Genomic DNA, 10,493 nt, shown 5'->3' on the forward strand with positions numbered 1-10,493 from the left:
GCAGAGAATAAGGCAATTAGCCTTGAGAAGAAACCAGTGTGAATGTTTTTTGTTTTGACTGCAATGCACAGTTTTGTACTTTTTGTGCTGTTGTAGCTTTTTAAATGTTTGAATAAAAAAAAAAAAAAAAAGGTGTCTCAAGGTGGAGTCAGTCATGTATTGTAGGTAACCGGTGGCCATCTTGCGACAGAGTATAGGCGGATTTACTATCAGGCAAAGTAGACGATCGCCTTAGGCCCCCAACGAGCAACGGCTTGGGCCACCGGAGCCAGCAGCACCCACAACTATTCGTCATATATAATTATGTCAGCATAACAAACAAACAAATAACTAAACAAAAAAGAAAGCCATTTGAATGCTGCATTTATATTATTCCCCCCCCCCCCATGCATTACAATGGACTGTTCCATGACGACGGACTAAGTATAAGTCGCTTAGCTTCATTCAGCGCTGTTTAGCATCGCTTAGCTGTTCGTTAGCTTCACTTAGCTCTCCCGCGGTTTTCACGCCACTAAGCTCGCTATTTTTACAGCTCACTTGCTATTTTGCACGTCGGCTATCGTTTATTTCGAACACATGAGCGAACGTGCTCTCCATGAGAGCCAAAGTGCAGTGAGGGAGAAGTTGAGAACAGGCCTCTAATGCCGCTTTTAACTCATTCACTCCCAGCCATTTTCACCAGAGCAAAGTCCTTCGCTCCCGACCGTTTTTTCCAGATTTTGACTGATTTTGCAAGGCCCACAGAAAATTCTGTTCCATTGCTATATAAACATGGAATCCACCAAAAGAAAGATTAGACTCTCTTTAGGGCTGGACGATATGGCCTTAAGTAAGTATCACGATAAATTGAGCAGATTTACCTCAATAACGATAAATTCGCCCTAGCGGACTGTTATATAATTTGAAAATTTGAATCAATGCATGGAATACAAATTAACCGTTTCTCGTTAAATTTATTTAACCAGCTTTCAATCTAACAATTGCACGTGCAGTCTAAACACTAAGTATTAAAAAAAAATCTTGTAAACAATAAGAATTCTAGTGTGAACATTTATAACAGCTTGTATGACTTGGAAAATGTACAACATTATAAAAATGATTATGATGACTATGCAAACATGTCATTCTAACACAAATGACTTGCAGCTTTAACAGTACACTTCAGACAATTTATTGGTAATGGCTGCTGTGACATAATTATTCAACACAAGTGTTTACGTCAAGGTTTCAGTTTTTTTTTGTTATTTTTCCCGAAACATTTTTTAATACATGCACCCCCACACAGACACAACCAGATTAAAGCTGTATTGCTCCGATGCCAATGAAACATTTAAGGCTTTATGATAGCAGAATAAAGCAAACACATACAGAAAAATAGCTGTGCCCAGTCCACTCATTAATTTCAGCCGTTTCGACAAGGTTAGAGCCGCTGTCCGACTCTTTCACGTTCATTTGTAGCCGTTGTTAGCTGCTAGCGTTAGCCTGTGGCTTGGCTACCAGAAGAACGCACTGAAAGCATCCTCTCCTAATATCGTGAGAACCAGGGAGGACAGCGGGGGAAAGCCCGTCTGGAACCCGCCAAGAGTTTACTTAATTCCGGTGTAGGCTCACTTTCCTCTTCCCCTCACTATCCACTCACTCTCGCTATATGATTGGCCGAATGGCCGAAGAGTCGCTATATGATTGGCCGAATGGCCGAAGAGTCGAAATGCTCTCCCGTGAAATGCCTGTTTAAAAATGTTCCCGTTGTTACTTCTTGCATTCGCTTAAAAGTGCCCATTTAAAAAGGAAAAGCGATGGATGATAATACACACAGAGCGTATTATTAACAAATGTTAAAGTTATATAATCATATAGCGAGAATAAGAAACGTCACTGACAAGCGCAGGCCCCCGCGAGTGGATAGTGAGGGGAATAGGATAGTGCGCCTACACCGGGTGAAAGTTTGGCGAAGCTAAGTTAGCTAACTTAAGCCCGACTCCATCCCGTTTACTTTTAGCGTTAGCCGTTAGCATTAGCCTACCGGGCTTCTGTTTGATTGGCTTCCTGAAAACCACGTGACTCCATACATAAGCACACTGTCTGCTTTCTTAAAGGGGAATTAACATAGCCGCACAACACAGCGTCAAAGCGGGGTAAAAAGACTGTATTTTCTTGTTTTATTAAATTACCGAATCTACCGACATGGTCAAAATTACGTCGGTCATCGTGAAGAATTTCGGTGACGGTAAATTTTCGGTTTACCGCCCTCCTCTAACTCTCTTCTTTCAGCAGAAAAAAAAATTAAGTTCATATCTTTTTCCCTTCTTTAGAAATCAGCATTAGAAAATAGCTTAGTTTGAGCAATTTTCCAATTTCTGATGAAAAAACGGCGAAAATTAGCTTTTTGTAAACGCATACATTTCAGACATAGGTTTGACTTTAACATGGCTATTTTTTGCTTCAGTGACATCCCAAACATCTGAATAATGTTTTCCTTTTACAAAATAACATGAACAACCAGCCAAATAGAGCTTTTGATAGCAAAGTAGCAATTTTTTTCACACATGACTACTGAGAGATGACGGTTTGTTGCCGAGATGACGCCGTTGTCGCCATGTCAGCCGTGTAAACTTTTCCCTCATCGTTGTCTGTCTCACAAAGATGGATTATTTTTGCGTTTCTGCGGGGTCTGCTTGGCGAGCCGCTTTACTGAGGGTCTCACTCGTTTTGCGCAGTTTTGCAACGCCTGGCCTTCCAGGCGTCCTCTCGTTGTTTTGTTCGGTCGGAGCGCCGCCTGGCATCGTGCCGGCAGCGCTCCGACCATGCTGCCCGGCCGTTCACTAGTGTTGTATCGGTCGCGAACGATTCGTTCTTTTTGAACGAATTGTTTGGGTGAACGAGACCGAACTAATCACCATCTGCACTGATTCGTTCTATGAAGTTGGTGCTTGTTCACTGCGTGGGAGGGCGTTGAGCAAGCGGCAGCGTCTTCTGACATCGCACACGACCAATCAGACGCCAGCCTCATCGCGGGCAGGGGAGGGACCGGAAACAGAATCAGGGCGTATGTCACTCACTTCCACGTGTGGCCAATAAGTAGCCAGCGTGCAGGCAGGGGGGCAAGACTGAGTTTTGTCACTTCCCGTTCAGTGACTCGGTCCTCCGGCTCCTGACGTAGCTTGCTGCTAACTTGACTTTCCAGTAATGACTATGCGGTGAACGAATCAAAAAATGAAAGGAAAGGACTTTGTCACATATTTGTTAACGTGGAGCCTATTAAATGCAGCTCAAAAAGACAAAAACACCACACAAATCTAGCGAGCATGGTTTAGTGTACTACTTTTCTCAACAGACTCGGGACTACCTATTACGACATACTATCAAATTTACAGTAATTTAAAACACGGGTAGCTACGAGGCAAGCAAAAGCTGAGCTGCGGTCGCGTGACGGCAATGAAGGGGGCAAAGAACTGTCACTATATGGAGGCTTCATGGCAGCGATATTTACCTCATATGTGCACAGAAAAAAAGAATATATAGTATGATCACCATAATACTGATTTGCAATGAAACGGTATATACATGTCCATTTTTTCCAAGTGTTTTTTTTTTTTTTTTTTTTCTCCGTGTCAGGTGTTGGTTGGTTTGACAAATTATGTCAATCCGTCCATCATGTGCTACTCAAGCGCCCCAAAACAACGCACATGGACACGGGAGATGTCGCAATATGTCTACATTTTTCTTATCAGACTAATGAGAGTAGAAAGGCGATATCGTAAAGAGCAAACAATTATTTCTCGTCAGCATTTGACGATCTGAGATGCGGGGACGACAGGGGAGCTGACCGGATTATTTTATCTATTAATACCAGTGCAAAAATTCAATACGATCACCATAATACTGATTTGCAATGAAACTGTATATACATGTCAATTTTTTCCGAGTGTTTTATTTTATTTTTTCGTGTCAGAGCGTGTCGGTTGGTTTGACAAATGATGTCAATCCGTCCATCATGCGCTACTCAAGCGCCCCAAACCAACGCACGCGGACACGGGAGATGTCGCAATATGTCTACATTTTTCTTAACAGACTAATGAGGGTAGAAAGGCGACATCGTAAAGAGCAAGCAATCATTTCTCGTCAGCATTTGACGATCTGAGATGCGGGGACGACAGGGGAGTTGACCGGATTATTTTATTTATTAATACCAGTGCAAAAATTCAATATGATCATCTTAATACTGATTTGCAATCAAACTGGCAAATATCAAAATGTAGTATTGTCTTTATTTCAGAGCAGCACATTCGACAACTAGCTATTTACACCTATAGTTTTAACAATAGTGACTAAAAATAATAGTGATGAGCATAAAAACAAAAATACAACAGAGCGAGAGGTAAATATGATGTGTTGGTCGTTCCATATTTAGAAATTAAACTTTCGATTATTTTTATTTTCGTGACAGCAAGCGTGCTGCGTTGGCTGGTAGCAGGCTAGCAGCAGCATTGTATATGTGTGATCGAGAACATGCTAAAGAAAGTCCGTGCGCCCCCGACCCCAACCCCCACTCCTCCCACAAAAGGAAAATGTTTAACCGTGTCCTAAATCGAAATGCAAGCACGAGCCATGATTTTGAGCCCATAGAACTAGGACAGACGACGCGGAAGTTCTCCCTCGCTTTTGCAGCAGCGGCAGGGAGGTAGACGAGGCTGTCTGTGAAAGCAGAATGATATTGCCTGTCACTCATTACTGAAACTACGACGAGCGGTCAATGAGGAGCCTGTCTGCAAGAGAGAGGGAAGGACCAAGAATGTCACTTCCCGTTCAGTTATACTGCGAAGCGGTCTTTGGTGATTCGTTCGTCAACGTCACTTCCCGTTGAGTAACCGAACGTTTCATTTGGACGGGGAGGGAGATGAGGGGGGCGAACGATTCGTTGAACGATTCGTTTGAACGAATCTTTTTACTGAACGATCCGGAATGGATTCGTTTACTCAAGTGAACGACAGATCCCGTCACTACCGTTCACTGCTGTTGAATCGGGTTGCCCGGTCTTGCAAAATGCGCTACTGCCCTCCAGTGGCCAGTTTTATTGCTTTGAAAGGGGTTTGGAGTGTTGTTCTTTGAATTTTCGATCACAATTTGGTATTCAAGTAATTAATACTGTAACGATTTGGGCTTCGGAAGATTTTGCTTGATGCAACTTCTGCTTTGGGAGAAAGTTTTCGCAACGGACGGGAGAGAGCTCTAACAAGTGCGACATTTTTTGCAGTAAAAGGGGTGGGGGTACGCAATGTTCATACAAAAATCCTTTTAAAAATTACGGATTAAAAATAACCCTTTCAGGAAAAACATAAGTTCATAAAAGCTTTTTATGTTCAGTAGGTTATTTAATCGAATTATTCAAAAAAAAAAAAAAAAAAAAAGATTCTACCCCATAATGGTTTGATCCACTTGTCACGTGCTGCTGCGTCGTTTCCTAGTTATCAAGACGCCAACGAGTCGACGTGGTTGACGCAACTTCTGGAAAAAAAAAAAAAAAAAAAACGGAGGCACAAGTGCAAAAGAAGGCCAACCCAGAGTCGGCTAGATTTCGGTTGAATGTGGAAGATGAGGTTTTATTCGAATTCACACCCACAAGTTGCAACGTACCCATGGCACTGTTTTTTTTTTTTATGGGGGGGGAGAATCTCGCGAATAATGAAGCTAGCACATCTGCAGCCATCTTGGATGTGGCGTTAGTAATTTTAAAAACTGTGATTTCAGATCGTCACAAGATGTTTTAAGTAAAAAAAATGTTTAACGACGCAACTTTGCATTTCCGACTAAACGCAGTACAAAAAGCAAGCTGCCGCCAATCGTATATTGAATTATTAAATTTTACTCACTTAGAATCTGCACCATCGCCAGGAGCACCATTGCTCAGGTCAAATTGTGTATTTTTGTTTGTTTGTTTGTTTGTTTGTTTAAGAAGAAACTGAGGTAGGTAGTGATGTTCAGAATGTCACGCGACTCCTCTCCCGACTCTCTTGGCTATGGGGACTAGTTGTGGCATGTCTTCCATGCCCCTTTCACTTCCCTTTCACGTCACTGGCAGGGGCGGACCCACCAGTGTGGTGTGACGGCACTGGCCATTTAAATGTTGTTTTATTTGGAGAAGCTTCCTGTCAACTGATGGATAGTCGCCACTGCAGTTTTTATTTATTTTTTTCAACAATACTTTATTTACAACACACAAACGTGGTGTGAAGAATTCACATACAGTGGGGCAAATAAGTATTTAGTCAACCACCAATTGTGCAAGTTCTCCTGCCTGAAAAGATTAGAGAGGCCTGTAATTGTCAACATGGGTAAACCTAAACCACGAGAGACAGAATGTGGAAAAAAACAACAACAGAAAATCACATGTTTGATTTTTAAATAATTCATTTCCAAATTAGAGTGGAAAATAAATATTTGGTAACCTACAAACAAGCAAGATTTCTGGCTGTCAAAGAGGTCTAACTTCTTCAAACGAGGTCTAACGAGGCTCCACTCGTTTCCTGTATTAATGGCACCTGTTTTAACTCATTATCGGTATAAAAGACACCTGTCCACCACCTCAGTCAGTCACACTCCAAACTCCACTATGGCCAAGACCAAAGAGCTGTCGAAGGACACCAGAGACAAAATTGTAGACCTGCACCAGGTTGGGAAGACTGAATTTGCAACAGGTAAAACGCTTGGTGTAAGGAAATCAACTGTGGGAGCAATTATTAGAAAATGGAAGACATACAAGACCACTGATAATCTCCCTCGATCTGGGGCTCCATGCAAGATCTCACCCCGTGGCGTCAAAATGATAACAAGAACGGCGAGCAAAAATCCCAGAACCACACAGGAGGACCTAGTGAATGACCTACAGAGAGCTGGGACCACAATAACAAAGGCTACTATCAGTAACACAATGCGCCGCCAGGGACTCAAATCCTGCACGGCCAGACGTTTCCCCCTGCTGAATAAAGTACACGTCCAGGCCCGTCTGCGGTTCGCTAGAGAGCATTTGGATGATCCAGAAGAGGACTGGGAGAATACGTTATGGTCAGATGAAACCAAAATAGAACTTTTTGGTAGAAACACAGGTTCTTGTGTTTGGAGGAAAAAGAATACTGAATTGCATCGGAGGAACACCATACCCACTGTGAAGCATTGGGGTGGAAACCTCATGCTTTGGGGCTGTTTTTCTGCGAAGGAGCCAGGACGACTAATTTGTGTAAAGGAAAGAATGAATGGGGCCATTTTGATTGAAAATCTCCTTCCGTCAGCAAGGGCATTGAAGATGAGACGTGGCTGGGTCTTTCAGCATGACAATGATCCCAAACACACTGCCAGGGCAACAAAGGAGTGGCTTCGTAAGAAGCATTTCAAGGTCTTGGAGTGGCCTAGCCAGTCTCCCGATCTCAACCCCATAGAAAATCTGCAGAGGGAGTTGAAAGTCCGTGTTACCCGACGACAGCCCCAAAACATCACTGCTCTAGAGGAGATCTGCATGGAGGAATGGGCCAAAATACCAGCAACAGTGTGTGAAAAGCTTGTGAAGAGTTACACAAAACGTTTGGCCTCCGTTGTTGCCAACAAAGGGTACATAACAAAGTATTGAGATGAACTTTTGGTATTGACCAAATACTTATTTTCCACCATGATTTGCAAATAAATTCTTTAAAAATCAAACAATGTGATTTTCTGGGGGGTTTTTTTCTCCACATTCTGTCTCTCATGGTTGAGGTTTACCCATGTTGACAATTACAGGCCTCTCTAATATTTTCAAGTGGGAGAACTTGCACATTTAGTGGTTTTCTAAATACTTATTTGCCCCACTGTACAATCAGCAACTTTACAACAACAACAACAACAAATAAAAAGGTCGGGGTTATTTCCACACAAGCCGCATGCATGTTACAAAAAATATAATACTTACCTTGAATCCTCGAACCAATCACTCCTGAGACAATCCTTCCTGTTTGTATGCGGTACAGCTTTCATAGTTCTTCAAAAATCCAAGCTTAAGTCCAACATGAGCGTGTGCAGTCTTCGGCTTTTACTAAATGAAGCCCGGCCCCCTCTGATAAGGCGTTACGCAAAGAATGAAAACTGTCACATCAATAATTAATGAAGTCTATGGTCAAGCTTAGTCATCTGCCTTCCGCACTCCTGGCTGCTTTCAACGACCCTAACACAGTGTCTCTTAACCTGGGTTCGATTGAACCCAAGGGCGTTGGTTTGCATAGGGACGGTAGGGACATAACACTACCAACTTTTCAGAATGCTCAAATTGTCCCCACCAATTTTTAAGCATCCTTGTATATGTTATGTAATTCATACAGTCCCTGACAAAAGTCTTGTCGCTTATCCATTTTGTCGAAACAATTGCTAATAACTAGGGCTGTCAAAATGATCGCGTTAACGGGCGGTAATTAATTTTTTTAATTAATCACGTTAAAATATTTGACGCAATTAACGCACATGCCCCGCTCAAACAGATTAAAATGACAGCACAGTGACATATCCATTTGTTACTTGTGTTTTTTTGTCTCCCTCTCCTGGCACTTTGGTGCGACTGAATTTATGGGTTTAAGCACAATGAGTATTGTGTAATTATTGACATCAACAATGGCGAGCTACTATCTTATTTTTTGATTGAAAATTTTACAAATTTTATTAAAACGAAAACATTAAGAGGGGTTTTAATATAAAATTTCTATAACTTGAACTAACATTTATCCTTTAAGAACTACAAGTATTTCTATCCACGGATCGCTTTAACAGAATTTTAATAATGTTAATGCCATCTTGTTGATTGATTGTTATCATAAACAAATACAGTACTTATGTACAGTATGTTGAATGTATATATCCGTCTTGTGTCTTATCTTTCCATTCCAACAATAATTCACTGAAAAATATGGCATATTTTAGAGATGGTTTGAATTGCGATTAATTACGATTAATTCATTTTTAAGCTGTGATTAACTCGATTTAAAATTTTAATCGTTTGACAGCCCTACTAATAACCTGACTTTTAATGATTCAATTGGTTTCAGAAATGGCTTATATGAAAGCTAAGACCCTCCCAAATGATGTTGAATGTTGTTTCACTGAAAAAAGATTTATCATTTAATGAAGACATAAAGGTCAAATTTTGGCAAGAAGTTTTGTCGTCTACAGAAAGCAGTGTGACAATTAAACAAAAAACGTACTTCAAATACAAAAATATGCTACATAACATAAGCGAATGAAATAGTGGTGCCGTGAGATCCAAATTTCATATTTTGTATGAAGGACTGCATCCATGTGGTTGGCAAGGATTCCTACAAGTCATCAAAGAAAGCAGTCTTGCATGCCTTCCAGAGTTCATCAACATTCTTGGCTTTCGTCTTCCATGCTTCCTCTTTAATCCTACCCATGTCTGGTGACTGGGCTGGCCAGTCCTGGAGGATCTTGGTCTTCTTTGTGTTGAGGAACTTTGAGGTAGGGATTGAAGTATGCAATGGAAGTGCAGAATTTGTCCCTTTCTATGGTTAGGAATTGAAGAGGCAGCTCAGATTTGTTGATATTTCAGACGATTGATGTTGCCTTCCACCCTGCAGATCTCTGGCACACCCCCATACTGGATGTAACCCCAGACCACCACCAAACTTCAATCTTTTCTGAGTGAATCTTGGAGCCATGCGGGCTCCACTAGGTCTCCGGCAATATTTGTGGCGACCGTGGTGTAATTGAATGGAAGATTCATCTGAAAAATCCACCTTTTGCCTTTTTCCAGCGTCCATCCTTTTGACAGGCTGAGGGCCTTGGCAAACGCCACACGGTTTCTTAATTGTCTTTTGTTTAATGCTAGTTTCTGGGCACTGATTCGACCATGGAGGCCATTTCTAGACATAATTCGACCAGACGGTTGTGGTTGACACAGGGACTTCAGGTGACCAGGTCTCGTGGAGCTCTGCTGGCTTTGGAATTTCCAGCCAACAAGCAGTTGTCATGCGAGGTCTGCCTGACCTGGGCTTGTAAAAACGTCGAAACTCTGGGAGGCATGCGAGACTGCTTTCTTTGATCTTCCTGATGACTTCATCAGGAAATTGTATGAATCCTTGCCGAATCCCATGGAAGTCATACAAAATATTACATTTGGATGTCACAGCACCATTACTTCATTCGCTTTTGTTATGTAAGATATTTTTGTATTTGAAGTACATTTTTTGTTTAATTTTCACACTACTTTCTGTAGGCGACAAAACTTTTGTCTTGCCAAAATTTGACCTTTTTGTCTTATGTAAATAAAAAATCTTTTTTCAGTGAAACAACATTCAACATCATTTGGGAGGGTCTTAGCTTTCATATGAGCCATTCCTGAAACCATTTGAAGAATTAAAAGTCAGGTTATTAGCAATTGTTTCTACAAAATGGAAAAGCGACATGACTTTTGTAAGGGACTGTGTGTTTAATGATTATAAAGGGCTATTCTATTCTATAAT

The sequence above is a fragment of the Corythoichthys intestinalis genome, chromosome 10, assembly GCF_030265065.1.
Source record: "Corythoichthys intestinalis isolate RoL2023-P3 chromosome 10, ASM3026506v1, whole genome shotgun sequence".
Taxonomy (NCBI): domain Eukaryota; kingdom Metazoa; phylum Chordata; class Actinopteri; order Syngnathiformes; family Syngnathidae; genus Corythoichthys; species Corythoichthys intestinalis.